We start from the raw sequence: 13,734 nt of genomic DNA on the forward strand, positions 1-13,734 counted from the left end.
AAAGCTCTCCTCATCATAACAGCTCATGTTTTCTGTGACTTGACGTCATGTTCAATTATGACATCATACATTTGTAGTAAAGAGAAGTGAAGGCACAGAGTACACTGCGATATCCTCTGGGAAGCATTAATGTACCTTCGTCGATCGTCAAAATTAGTGTACACATGAACAATCAATTGATATAAAACATTTCAGTCAAAACACGTTCGAAAGATAGGTTATCATAATAACAAAAATGTGCAAAATGCTGACTTACAGAATAACAAATAGAAAGTCCTGTAACCAAAAAGGTATTTTTCAGTATCTTGCATTTGTTTAAATTTGATCGTTGTTAGAACAAGCACTTATGAATCGAATCCGTTGGGGGGAATAAATAGTTGTTGATATTTAAGTATCAATCAATAAATAGGGAATTGACATCGGATAAAATAAAGTTATAACACATGACATATAGTCTACTTCGTACACTGTAGCTTGTCATTAACTTTTATTTTCAGTAAAACATCAATATATAAAGTTGGATAGACTATACTCTTACTTTCATTTCAAGTGTAATGGGACATATTGACAGAACATAATATTTGACTGAATTTTCAATTTTCAAGGTTTATGTCAATAATTGGTGAATTGCAATTCTCTAACAGATCTTTAAAGTTTTTGAAAGTCGACATTTATTTACACGAGTTCTTGAATATATTTTTTCACAGTACGTCTGCAGAAAGATACGAGGTGTTACGAGCATTCATTGGATCCACCAATGTATCTTTGTTATAATTTTCAGTACGCTAAATGATATTTACTGTCGTCATTTTGAAATGTAGCAAGTGTTTGAAATAAAGCTTGATTTTGAAGAAGTATATCATTTGAAATGAAACTCTGAATTTAAGTTGGATATCCAAATGTGCAAGTAAATCCAACTTTTCTAAAATGCAGTTGTAAAATTGAGACTATTAATGTAAACGTATTTTTCTAGAAATATACATGCAGCATATTGTTTATGTAGTGTTTTGTTACTAAAACGAAAGGATAGATGTTTTGCATTTTGCCAGTTAGTAAATCCTCTGATACGTAGCAAATACGTACGATTACATCGAAGACACTTAATACATTCTAACAGAGTGTCAAGGTCTTCCTCTTCATATCATTAACAGACTGGATGATCGGTCAATTTCTTTCCAAGTGTGGGAATGTAAAAGAAAAAAAAATATACATGTGCAAATATGCTTCCGAAAAAAAATGGAAGGAAAGATTTTTTTTCGGAAATCCGTACAAAAATGTGAATATGAATCATTTCAAATTAGATTCTCAATTTGTATGTAATAAAAGGAAATGAACACGATTCAGATTCAGACCAGTAATATCAAGGATCCCCTTTTTGACCTTACATTATTTTCCTGGAAGAAATTGTTTCCTAATCTATATTGTTATTTAAGCGCATCTAATCTGTATTTTTCTAACCTTGGCCAGTGATATCTTCTATTTTTCAATGTTTTTGTCTTTGTTTTCTGTTTTCATGACTTAGAATTCAATTGAAATAGATAGAAATGTTACATGAGTCCAATTTTCTCACACATAAATTTATTCATAAGCAAAACATGTTACAATGCTTTGTGTAGGAGATTACGAATAATTTCGCACATTAAGTCCCTGTCAAAGTAGATGTTTCCATGAAATCGTTTTAAGCAACTTGTTTGTCAATAGCTTGCCTAGTAAGAGAAGTTGATAAAAGAAAAAAATGAAGTCATCACGTTTATTATAATGTTTTGTTATAAGATTACAATATATTTTGTACTTATTGGAATTCCGACAGGTTGGAAGACCGGACCTCGATCATTGCTCGGAAGAGCGGATCGAGATGGGCATATTTTCCCATGTTATTTAGATACTTAAATTTAATCCACTGAAACAGAATCTCTTTGAATGTTTCGTTATCAACAACCTATAATATAAGCAACTGTCTCTACCTTGGATCATTTTATTTATGACGTAACAAATAAGTGTCTTGGTTTGTTTGTTTGTTTGTTTGTTTGTTTTCTTTTTTTTTTTTTTGTTTTGTTGCTTGCTGAGTGGTTTTACACTATGAACTCTGGATGCTCTCTTTTCAATCCTTCTGATTGAAATTATTTCGAAGCATGCTACATTTTACATTTTAGAAAAATGAAAAAGCAATAAGTAACAGTAATAAGAAATTTTCATAATTATATGTAACGGATTTTAAAATTTTAAATAAATGGCGGCGTATTTTCATTTTTAAAATTATTTACGTGTATTTGTTGCAAAAGGTGGAGTGGGATTTTACCTTTAAAACTGTGCAGCGAAGTGTAAATTTCCTCATTTTGGAATTGGGTGTACTAAGCGATGTTCTTGCAATGAGTCATTTTGCAGCTTTAGATTCGGCTGTCGAGAAACTGGGTTTTTTTTTTTTTTTTTTTTTTTTTTTGTTTTTTTTTTTGTTTTTTGCCGTGTTAAGACTGCTCAAATCTAACTGTATCATTCTGTACACCTTAAAGAATACAGAGAACAAACTTCTGAATTATTAAAGCTGGTTACATTTCAAGGATTTTTTTTTTCATAAATTCATTGCTAGAATACCTTATCTAAAGATATTAAAGATAGGAAACCTGGCGTAAAAACATCCCGACATTCAAAAATTGTATTTTTTAATATTAAGAATCTGAAAACATTACGTAAAGATTTTTCCTTTGTATTCCTATGTAAAATAATGACCGCCCATTGTGGCCTCACCAACCCCTGGGGGTCATGATTTGAACAAACTTGAATCTACACTATCCTGGGATGCTTCCATATAAATATGATCGATCATGGCTTTGCTATTCTTGAGAAGAAGTATTTTCAAACCATAAGTCGATGTGAAGTCTATGTGAAAAATGGAACAAGACGGGAATTCATGTAAACAAATATGTAAAATGGGAGTTAAAAAGAAAATACAGTGAATATGGCGTGTGATTAATAAAGATTTAATGTTAAAAATTCAAATATGCAGCTTTTTTCCTTATAAGGAGAAACAGTGTTTAGCATCCCGATCAGCGTTTTCTCCGTCGTCTTCAACAACAAAGATGCAAAGGTTCAACTTTACGCCACATATTTTGAAACATATTTTTGTTGTTATCAAGAGCTTGTATTTCTTATGTCAATACCGTTCTAAACAAACATAAATTGAATGTTTTACTGTTGTGATAACATATAAAAAAATTTAAGTAATCAATGAAGAAAAGAAAAAAAGCGAGCACTTTATTGTGGGTATTGCTTTAGCCTTATAATTTTACACCTTTTTTCCTTTGTAGTTAATTTTGTGTCAACGGACGCTTTTTCAAGAACACATGGCGTTGGCTTCGGACAAGAAACTGCAACATTCACATCAACATCAACAAAAGCTAGTGTAATTAGGTTTAGCTCTTTGAAAAAGCCCAGCTCGAATGGAATTCCTAGAATTAAGCCAAAAAGTGAAAGTCAATTCATTACAAAATGCCCACGTGCTGAAACTTTTTTATTTCTTTGGTGCTCTTTCTGTAATGCTGGTAGTTGTCTACTTGTTATCTTTTATTTACATAACAGCACACAGTCTTGTTTTAATATGCATGACAGGTCTCTGAATGCTAGGGCTCAATATCGCACAGGTAACAACAATCTTTCCTTTGACATTGCCTAGTGGAGAATTTCATATTTTCAAGAACTTGATATATATATATATATACATATATTTTATTTAAACGAGGGATCTAACAAAAATGATAAAATCCTCAATGTGTCAAATATTTTGTTAAAGAAAAAACCAGCACACACACACCGTTTCTCCCCCCTACCCCCCCCCCCTCCCAACACACACGCACACACACCCTCACACACCCTCACACACACACACACACACACACACACAGAGAGAGAGAGAGAAAGCTTTCTTTTTTTAAAATAAAAGTAATGAACAGTTCTTTTAACTATATATATATATATTGCAATTCGTTTACAGTGCAAAGAATTAGATAACGTGCAGTGTCTTATTTATTCTTCTTAATTATCTTTTCCCCGATTTGCTCTCGCTGGGTAACAGAACAAACATCATTTTTAACCATCTGCCTGCCTTCACGAAAACAATCAATCCAATTAATGATTGATCTTCTGGTAAGTCTTCTGTCTTCATAAACCTTGTACAAATTATCATATTCTACTGCAAAGGAATTTCCAAGATATACGTTAAACTTTACAGCCGTTCGTTGCTCGAGTACGACTGTGTCAACAATTTTTGTCACAAGTCACCTACATATTAAAGTAAATTTTCACATTGTGACGTCACAAACACGGAGCAAACATTTTATAACATTTGCTATTTATAGAACATGCGTATGACTATATGTGTGCCAAATTTCATTCTGATCTGAATTGTGGTTTTGTAAATAGAGAGATAGTTCGCGAACTTTTTCATCTCCTGTCTTACAACTACTACTGCTAATTGATTGATAAATAAATAAATAACTGAAGGATCATCATTTTGATTTTATATGATCGCATTTCGCCGCGAGAATTCCATCGGCATCGAAAGCAAGTTTTTTGACTTGCCTAGATAGCCGAGCGGTTTAGCGCGCAGTTCCTGTACTGCTAGGAGACAGATTCCGTAGGTCGAGAGTTCAACCTTAGGCTGGGGCGGAAGTGGGTATCCTTATAAAAGTGAATTTCTTTGTGCTTTCTATATATATATATATATATATATATATATATATATATATATATATATATATATATATATATATATATATATATATATATATATATATATATATATATATATATATTCTGGTGTTAGGGCGGGACTCTAATGATTATGTCGTGAAACTGCATTAATTCTTTCAAAATTTTCTCCTCTGCTCCTGGGTATTGTGCTGATGATCTAAATATATAGTTTTTATGAACAGAAATCCTCTTCCAGAATTATGAATGTCAAAGCAGCTGGGTCAGAGGTACCGGGGGATGACTCTAATGATTATATACCGAAAATGAATTAAAGCTTCGAAATCTGCTCATTTGTATTAATCAACATCTATGATAAGCAAGGATGCCTTTTCCAAAATTGTGAAATATGTGGCCCCAGGGTAAGGTTTTCCTCTGGGGTGGTGGCAATACTGATTATTGATGATTATTACTGATTTATGGAAATGCATTTTTCTTTGTTCCCCTACTTTGTCTCCGGGTATTTTGTACTTAATTTTAAAGCATGCTACATGTACATTTATGATGAGCAATGATGCTTCTTTCAAAAATGTGAATTTCAAGGCCTCTAGTTTAAATACGAACCAAATTCATTTGTTGCATCATAATCAGGTTGTTACATCATAATCAGGTGACCAATAAGGCCCATGGGCCTCTTGTTTACATTTTTGTGCTCTGTTTGCCACCTAGATACCCAGAAGCAGAGAAATGGCACATTTTTTTTTATAATTATACATGCATTTACATCTATATTGTTACATTTAGTTTGTTTGCTTAATACTCAGGAGCAGAGGAGAAGATTTTTGAAAGAAATTAATGAATTTCACTATATAATCATAAGAGCCAACCCAACACCAGAACCCCTGACCCAGGGGGCCATGAAATTCACAATTTTAAAAGAGGCACCCTTGCTCATCATAACTATGCATTTAGTTAATCGGCTTTATGCCAAGGAGCAGAGGAGGAGATTTTCAAAGAATTAATGCATTTTATTTTATCATCAACAGAGCCCCGCCCTAACACCAGGACCCCTGACCCCAGGCCAATGGAATTCATAATTCTGGAAGAGACTCCCTTGCTTATTATAACTATGCATCTAGTTTGTTTGCTTAGTACCAATGAGCAGAAGAGGAGAACTTCAAAGTGTTTATTCATTTTCAGTACTGTAAATTAATTTTTTATTCGAGAAAACTTAATTTTCGCGTAATTACGCGAGGCTGTCTGCTTGCAAAAATTTTATTCTTATATTTGTATTATAAAGGATTATATACAACAGAAACCACAGCTCACGAAAATTTTGTCTCGTTAATAAATACTAAATAGTATCTCGGGGAAAAAAATGTGTCGCAAAAATAGAGTGATTTACAGTATATAATAAAACCACCACCCCCAACCGAATCCCCTGACCCTGGGGCCAGATCTTTCATAATTTTAGAAGAGGCACCCTTCCTCACTATAACTATGCATTTAGTTAATCGGCTTAATACCCAGGAGCAGAGGAGGAGATTTTCAAAGAATTTATGCATTCTCACTATTTCGTCATTAGCTACCCGCTCAAACATCAGACCCAAGAGTCTTGTTGGAGTTTGTCCCACTTTTGCAAAATTTTATGAGACTTTAACCTTGGCCATAACTTCTGAACAGTTGGTGCTCGGGGTTTCAAACTTCAAACGTGTATTCCTTGTGACAAGGCCTTCCTTTGGATACCAACAACTTTCACCTTTTGACCTTGACCTACTTTTGAAAAACCTTGGCCATAACTTTTGAACAGTTGATGCCTGGGGTTTCAAACTTCACATGTGTATTCCTTGTGACAAGACCTTGTGACGGTACATATTGTCGTTTTGTACATATTGTCGACAGTATGTACCTACCCTCACTGCACATATTGTCGTCCATCTGTACATATTGTCGCCGACTGAAAAGTTACATATGTACATATTGTCGCTGGCGACATTATGTGCCTCACCCTCACTGTACATATTGTCGCCCCACATATATTTTTGCTGTTTTTTTGTAGTTTTGTGAATGTCATTGGTGTGAGAATCACACTGACGTGTCTCGTAGGCTATTTCTTGTAGCCTGATTGTGATGGTACATTTTGTCGTCCTGTTCATATTGTCGCGGGCGACAATGTGTACCTTCCCTCACTGCGCATACTGTCGTCCATCAGTGTTATTGTATATGTTAAGTTAATTATTTAATTATGAAATTTTACCTGTGGACTAAGCATATACAAGTTAAATAAACAATTTAACCAGAGCAAAAAAAAAAAAAAAAAAAAAAAAAAAATCAAACCACTAAGCGGGGGGGGGGGGGGGGGGAAATACATCTGTCTTTGGTGTTTGAGAAGATTTTTAAAGATTTTCTGTATATATTCCTATGTAAATCTTTGATCACCCATTGTGGCCCCACATTACCCCTGGGGTCATGACTTGAAAAAAATTGATTTTGTTTTTGTTTGTTGTAAAAATATGTTGAAATTGACCCAGTCGTTCTTGAAAAGAAGATGAAATTATGATTAGTTTACAGACAGACGGACGGTCAGACAAAATGCGATCAGTAAAGTTCACTTGAACTTCCAGTTCAGGTGATCTAAAAATGTTATTTTTTTTCGTTATTCTTCTATTATTATTAACAATAAATTATATTTATAATATTATATCGGCACATGATCGTATATAAGAATAATTTTCAAATAATCATTACTACTGAAATAAAAAAAAAAAAAAAAAAAAAAATTATTCAATCTCCAAGTATATATTACAAGAAAAAAAAGCTGATTTAATTAACAGATATCTCAAGAATTACGGTATCTTGATATGTTGTAGTGATGTACATCAATCCTGGACACAATTCTCTGACCAAAAAGTTTTCTCCCTACAGTATTGCGAATAATGCTGTCTGTCTCCCTCCGTGCGTGTGTGTGTTTGTCAATTTCTCTTTCTTTTCTCTAGTAAATATTCGTCAAAACAATATATCGACGACAATATATACCGACCTTGACTGTACATATTGTCGCCGATGACAATATGTGCTGGTGCTTGACTGTACATTTTGTCGTCCATTATGCAGGAGGAAAATAAGGCCGGTCTCGGTACAAATTGTCGCCGGCGACAATATGTACCGATGGACGACAATATGTGCAGTGAGGGTAGGTACATATTGTCGCCGACGACAATATGTACAAAACGACAATATGTACCGTCACAGACCTTCCTCTGGATATCAACCTCTTTGACGCTTTGACCTTGACCTAATTTTGAAAAACTTTAACCCTGGCCATAACTTTTGAATGGTTGGAGCTAGGGCTTTCATACTTCAAATATATAATCCTTGTGACAAGACCTTCTTTTGGATACCAACCACTTTGACCTTTTGACCTTGACATAGGAGTTTGACCTACTTTTGAAAAACTTTAACCTTGGCGATAACTTTTGAATGGTTGGAGTTAGGGCTTTTATTCTTCACATATGTAATTCTTGTGACAAGGCCTTTCTTAGGATACCAATCACTTTGACCTTTTGACCTTGACCTAGGAGTTTGACCTTCATTTAAAAATTTTTACCCTTGGCCATAACTTTTGAATGGTTGGAGCTAGGGCTTTCATACTTCAAATATGTAATACTTGTGACAAGACCTTCTTTTGGATACCAACCACTTTGACCTTTTGACCTTGACCTAGGAGTTTGACCTACTTTTGAAAAACTTTAACCTTGGCCATAAATTTTGAATGGTTGACCCTATAGTTTTCATACTTCACATATGTAATCCTTGTGACATCACCTTCTTTAGGATACCAACCACTTTGACCCTTTGACCTTGACATAGGAGTTTGACCTACTTTTGAAAATCTTTAACCTTGGTCATAACTTTTGAATGGTTGGAGCTAGGGCTTTCATACTTCACATATGTAATCCTTGTGACAAGACCTTCCTTTGGATACCAACCACTTTGACCTTGACCCTGACGTTTTACTTACTTTTAAAAAACTTCGCGATAATTTTTGAACACTTGCAGCTAGGTCTTTCAAATTTCACAGGTATATTCCTCGAGACAAGACCTTTCTTTGAGTACCAACATGTTTTATCTTTTGGCCTGGATTTTGACTTGCATTTGAGAAACTTTAACCTTCGCCTTAAGCTGCTTTACGGGGGCATCAGTGTTTCACAAACACATCTTGTTTGTTACATAAAATTGTTTTCAAAATGTATGGTCATTTTGATTTATTGCATCTCTCATACATTTATGCATTAAACCACTCAAATAAGAAGCTTTGGACAATAAATAAAACCCTGTGTCTTTGTAATTCCTCAGTGTTAAACAATTAGAAATCAATTTTCAATTTGTAAGAATTTTATGTGTATATGCATTATAAAGCAAAGATCAAATCCTTTTACTCTGCCAAAAATCTCTAAATAACTGTTTAAAAAAATGAGAAAAAGAAAAAAGGCGTTTCGTGTTTTTTTTTATTATTTTTATTTTTTCTCTTTTAGTGCCAAAGGATTAAAGCAGAGACATAATACCATATTGTTTACTATCTTTCATTAAAGTTTCTTCTTTTTTTAAATAAAATTTCAAAAAATCAAACATTCAGTACAAAAAGAAAGATTAAAAAAAATTAGATGTATACGCTTTAAAACAGAGTACCTGAAGATGAAAATCAAAAGCAAGCAAGCCAATAAATAAATCAGAAAAAAATAAATAAATAAATAAATAAATAAAATCAAATTAAATCTAATATAATAAGATAATAAGAAATCAGAAGAAGAAGAAGTAGAGAACATACAATTTATAATTTCTTAGGACGTTATAAGAAGACATTTTCATACCTTTTATTAGCTTTGTGTAATACCTACTTCCGACCCAAGGCATCAAAAGCAAGTTTTTTGATTTGCTTAGATGGCCGAGACAGATTCCGTAAGTCGAGGGTTCAACCCCGGGTTGGGGTTAAAGTGGGTATCCGAATAAAAGTGAATTTCATTCTTCACCTAGGGCATTCACCCGCGTGGCGCAGTGGCTAGAGCGTTCGCTCTAGAGTCGCGGAGTAAGGAGTTGATCCTTACGTCGCGGGTTCGAATCCCACTGTGGGACGTGGAGACCGGTCCTTCGGATGAGACCGTATAAATCGAGGTCCCATGACGCAGTACAGTATCAACCAGGCCCAACCTGACACCAAAGCAGTCCCAGAAAGCAGTCCCCCGGGACTGCTTTGGGACCGCTGTAGAACTGCTCTGGGACAGCTGTAGGACTGCTCTGGGACCGCTATGGGACTGCTCTGGGACTGCTGTGGGACTGCTCTAGAAAGCAGACCCAGCAGTCCCAGCAGTCCATGGGACTGCTTTCTGGGACTGCTTAGTTCACTCATGCATGAAAAAGGTTCTGAGTGACATGATAGCTCCGCCCCTTGTGTATTCTGAATTTGCAGCTCCCTGTTGTTGTTTTGTTTACTTTCTGCAGAGAGGTGGTTAAGAAAAAAACAAATTTAAAAAAACAAGTATTAATTTCTTACAAAAATTAAATAAATAGAGATAGTTATACATGTAACTACTAAATGTCTTCTAGGGGCTTTAAATTTACACAATTGTAGTCTAGAATTAATTTTAAGAAAATAAAAGTGGTTAAAAAGGGAAGCCAGAGGATGATTTCTATCCCTTAAATTAAACTTCAATACAGGTTTTTGAAAAAAAAATTATCTAGGCCTATTTGATAAATTAATGCTGTCAAATTACATATGCACTCAAAGTTTCCATTAGCACTATTTAAAAAAAAAAAACCAGACAAACAAAAAACAAACAAACTTGTCATAGCAGTCCCACAAAGCAGTCCCCGGGACTGCTCTGAGACTGCTTTGCGTCAGGATGGGTCCGGTTAATACTGTAGGTGCTGGCACGAAAAAGATCCCTCACTGCTCAATGGCCCTTCGTGCTGAGTATAGGTAAAAAATGTGCAGCTCTACACGGGCAAGTGGTGGCGTCTCCATATGAGTGAACAATTCTCGAGAGGGACGTAATTCAATAAACAAACAAAAATCACTGAGGGCAGTTACATGTTTATTAAATAGTCGAAGAGTTGTTTTTAAACTTGCTTTATATTTATACGTGCTCCACCCCCCCCCCTCTCTCTCGCTCTCTCTCTCTCTCTCTACTTTATTAGAGATGTTAAAGCATAAAAATTGTACAATTAGTTTTATGCCATTTTCTAATAGTCAATTTACCTACTACAGCTTGAGTATCTCTGGCCTTTTGACAGTACATGATTTTTTTTAATTAAAAGAACCGCCTATATATATTATATGTACGAACAAAATAGTAAGTCAATTTATTAATCTAGCCTAAAAATCAAAACCGGAAAGGCAATCATGTGCGTATACGTTTTTCCAGGAAATGCCAAAATCTGTACTAGGGCATCTTCGCTAGCCAAGGGTTTCCGATCCGAAATGGAAACCCTTGGCTAGCGAAGATGGTGCTAGTGAGGTTATATGTTTGGAATGATCTTAAATCTACACATCTATATATACAAGCAATAATGATTTACAAAATGAATGTGTTATGTGTCGTGGGTATCCTAGCTTACTTCAGGAAAATTAATGGAAAGTGTGAAGGGTAGGTGGCTAACACTTACATGTATATGAAGAACACAAGAAATGCAAAATAAAATTCAGAGACGGTGCAAGTAAAACAATCCAAGTTTGTTATAACTCGGTGACTTTTATAAATAACTGTCGATCAGTATTCGGTTCTTCAGCGTGAAATTCTATAAGTACAATTTGTATGTACATCAATTTGTGGAAAATATCATCTACACACGTAGCTGCATGCATAGTACAAAATATACCGGAACATAATTTCTCTTTATAAAATTAGAATGCTCAGACTCGTAAACTTTCGGGAAAAAGTAAACAAATACTAACTGGTGAAAAAAAAACTTCATGGCCTTCTTGTTATAAATAAATACTAAAAGAATCCTACTTATATCAAAATACATCATGTACATATCGAACAACCTCATCGCTGCACCTTGCAGAATTTTGTCCCTACTGTCTTTCAAAAGCCTTTTTCTGTATACCTTCACAAAGGAAAGATGGAGTAAGTCGCTGTGCTGGCTTTACATGGGACCATGTCATCCAACAGTATGTAGGTCATTCTTGCATTGATAACTTTCTCAATGTTTATTTCTATGCTGTTTTATTTTTACAGAAAAAGGAAAAAACAGATTTGATAAAGTCCCACAATTTTAATTTTTTTATTTATAGTTAAGTTTCGATAAAGTTGCAACTTAACCACAATTGCTCAATTTATTTATTTAAATGCTATTCGTTTAGTGCATTATATGCATGTTCATGTATAATTATATTATGAATCAACATAATGCACACCAGGATATTTTGGAATCAACTGCTCTACCACGTGTTTGTTTCCAAGTTATGGACGACACTGTCAAAAACTGTGTAATTGTCCTTCAGAGCTATGTGATGTTTCAATTGGGTGTTTTCCACTCAAAGTTAAGTACACTGCATCGACAAAGTTAGTCCACTAACTGTGCTTAACGATCGATAAAATTCTTTTAAAAAACAATTCCCGGTAAGCTAAAATGACAACTGTAATATTAAATCGTAATCAATCAGTCATATACAATCTTAAGCTTAATTATAAAAAAAACATGAACATTTATATAAAATAGATAACATTTGTAATGCGTGAACTTTTTGCATCAGTATTCTTGCAGAATAATTGAAATGTCATGAAATGTGTAATCAAGCTTTGTACAAAAGATTTGTCTGATATAAAAATAAACAAAGAGTAAAAAAACAATTTCTAAAATCCTATCCTTTGTCAACTTTAATTATCACATCAGCATGCAACCATTTTCATCTACTCAGACATGCATATCCTCCTTTTTAGGCATTTATGTTCAAAATTAACATAAAAACATACATGCTTTATTTTGTTCTTTTTTTTTACAGTTTCTGAAGAGACTATTAAAATAATTCAAACAAAGAAAAATTCTGTTCTTGGAGAAACTGTACATTATAATACACTGGTGCCTTCTTCGGGTTCTACAGAGAGCCTTGTGGATGACATAAACAAAAACGACTGTCCACTACACACTTGTAACCGACTTTATCCCGTTTTAAATTCTCCCAAACACAATTGATTGTTAGAAATAAGGTTGTTACTGTCTTTTTTTTTTCTTTAATTTGTTATTTGTTTTTTTTTAAATCTTTTGTGTTGCTATTTTTTTTTAATTTTTGACTTCGCCCATTTTTTTTTTAAATCGCCCACTTACGATTAGAGGGATGAATCTAAACTGGGGGAAAATTCTCTGTGTAGAGCAAGTATTTCCTGCCCAGAAGATTGATCAGCTTTATTAAAAAGGATATATTTTTAATCAGGATATAACATTAAGATACGGTTAACATGAAAAGTCACTTCACAGTTGTCGAATCGAGAAGTTGATTAATCTTCTGTTTTTAATATAAGGAAGTATGATCGATGCTATAGATCAATTAATACATGTATTTATATTTGCGAAAGCTTGAATAAAAGTGACAAATAAATAAATACTTTCATTAGAAAACAACTTTAATTTTAATCAAGAGTATAATAGTACCATTTCAACTATAGTCAAAGACGGAAAAACAAAGTGTAGTAAGAAGTATATTGTTATTTTTACAAATCGAGCTTTTATTTTTACAAGACAATACTAAATAGCAAATTATTTCAATCGATATGGAAAAAGTTAAAGATTTACAAAAGTAAGTAAATCTAATTGAAATGTGTTAAATATCAGTGAAATTTCAATTAAAGACATCCTATCAAATCGTGGAAATGTTAACTTTTAATAAATTCCAAATTAAATGACAGATTTTGTGTCAGTTATGAAATTGAGTGTCCTCCGAATGCATTCGTATTTTTTAATAATCACGATGGATTAGATGAAAATAATTACTCTTTCAAAACATCTTTAAGAATCACTTTTTTGACATTCGGTCTGATTTAGTGGCAATAT

At 33.7% G+C, this 13,734-nt stretch overlaps 1 protein-coding gene across 1 annotated transcript in view; it reads right to left on the reverse strand.

Annotated features, from left to right (window-relative positions):
- The window catches only part of LOC133204128 (uncharacterized), a 363,878-nt gene that overhangs the window by 308,217 nt on the left and 41,927 nt on the right, over window positions 1-13,734 (reverse strand). The gene's annotated exons all lie outside the window — the stretch shown is intronic.

Source organism: Saccostrea echinata, unplaced genomic scaffold (assembly GCF_033153115.1).
Source record: "Saccostrea echinata isolate AGI-Se365-2 ecotype Australia unplaced genomic scaffold, CSIRO_AGI_Sech_v1 ptg000052l, whole genome shotgun sequence".
NCBI lineage: Eukaryota > Metazoa > Mollusca > Bivalvia > Ostreida > Ostreidae > Saccostrea > Saccostrea echinata.